We start from the raw sequence: 1,829 nt of genomic DNA, 5'->3' as shown, positions 1-1,829 counted from the left end.
AATTTTTTTTGTCATAGTTCTCGTCAGCTCGATGTTTTCAGTGATGAAAATTAAACAAAATTAAATTCAGTTTCAATTCAGATGACTAAAATACAAAAACTAAAATGGCATTTTAGTCAAAAGACTATGACTGAAACTAAATCGAAATTTGATGTAAATTTGGGTACGGCAGGTGTGCAGACCTGGGAACTCAGAGCAGGGATGGTGGGAACCCCTCATAATGGGCACAGTAGGTGTACAGACCTGGGAACTCAGAGCAGGGATGGTGGAAACCCCTCATAATGGCTACAGTAGGTGTACAGCCCTGGGAACTCAGAGCAGGGATGGTGGGAACCCCTTGTAATGGACACAACACAGTGGCGGCTGGTGTTCCATTTTTTGTTTGGGGGGGGGGGCTCTGTGCCCTGAGCCCACCCTTTTTTTAAGCCAATTAGAGCCGCAGGCTCTAATCGTGCTTAAAAAAAAAAAAAACATTGAAATTAATGCCCGGTGCCATGCATGTAAATTAGGGGCCGGGCGCATGGATATGGTGAGAACCCCTCCTAATGGGCACAGCAGGTGTGCAGACTGGAGAACTCAGAGCTGGGATAGTGGGAACCCCTCATAATGGGCACAGCAGGTGTGCAGACTGGAGAACTCAGAGCAGGGATGGTGGGAATCCCTCATAATGGGCACAGCAGGTGTGCAGACTGGAGAACTCAGAGCTGGGATAGTGGGAACCCCTCATAATGGGCACAGCAGGTGTGCAGACTGGAGAACTCAGAGCAGGGATGGTGGGAATCCCTCATAATGGGCACAGCAGGTGTGCAGACTGGAGAACTCAGAGCTGGGATAGTGGGAACCCCTCATAATGGGCACAGCAGGTGTGCAGACTGGAGAACTCAGAGCTGGGATAGTGGGAACCCCTCATAATGGGCACAGCAGGTGTGCAGACTGGAGAACTCAGAGCAGGGATGGTGGGAACCCCTCATAATGGGCACAGCAGGTGTGCAGACTGGAGAACTCAAAGCTGGGATAGTGGGAATCCCTCATAATGAGCACAGTAGGTGTTCAGATCTGGGAACCCCTCATAATAGGTACAGCAGGTGTACAGACCTGGGAACTCAGAGCAGGAATGGTGAGAACCCCTCATAATGGGCACACCAGGTGTGCAGATCTGGGAACCCCTCATAATAGGTACAGTAGGTGTGCAGACCTGGGAACTCAGAGCAGGGATGGTGGGAACCCCTCATAATGGGCACACCAGGTGTGCAGATCTGAAAATGCAGCACAGGGATGGTGGGAACCCCTCAGTTTAGCAGGTGTGCAGACTCAGGAACTTAGTTCAGGAATGGCAGAAACCCCTCATAATGGGCACAGCAGGTGTGCAGACTTAGGAAGTCAGCACAGGGATGGTGGGAACCTCTCATAATGGGTACAGCAGATGTGGAGACTCAGGAACTTAGTACTTAGTATGAGGGGTAGGAACTCCTCATAATGGGCACCAGGGGAGGGCTGGCAGCCTTAGGCCTGGGGGGGCAAGTCCAGTCAAGTGGCCTATTGAACCCCAGAATCAGCTGACCATCCATCTACACCACATTTCCCGTACAGAGAGGGAGGGAGACTGCTCCACATTGCCCCAGAGAGAGAGAGAGAGAGAGAGACTGCTTGACACTGCCGGTCACTCTCTCTGTGCAGGCAGTGTGAAGCGGTCACTCTCTGTGCAGGCAGTGTGAAGCGGTCACTCTCTCTGTGCAGGCAGTGTGAATCGGTCACTCTCTCTGTGCAGGCAGTGTGAAGCGGTCACTCTCTCTGTGCAGGCAGTGTGAAGCGGTCACTCTCTCTGTGCA

Source organism: Lithobates pipiens, unplaced genomic scaffold (assembly GCF_037356315.1).
Source record: "Lithobates pipiens isolate NorthernLeopardFrog02 unplaced genomic scaffold, aLitPip1_a1.2 Scaffold_8, whole genome shotgun sequence".
Lineage (NCBI taxonomy): Eukaryota > Metazoa > Chordata > Amphibia > Anura > Ranidae > Lithobates > Lithobates pipiens.
This window is presented reverse-complemented; position numbering follows the sequence as displayed.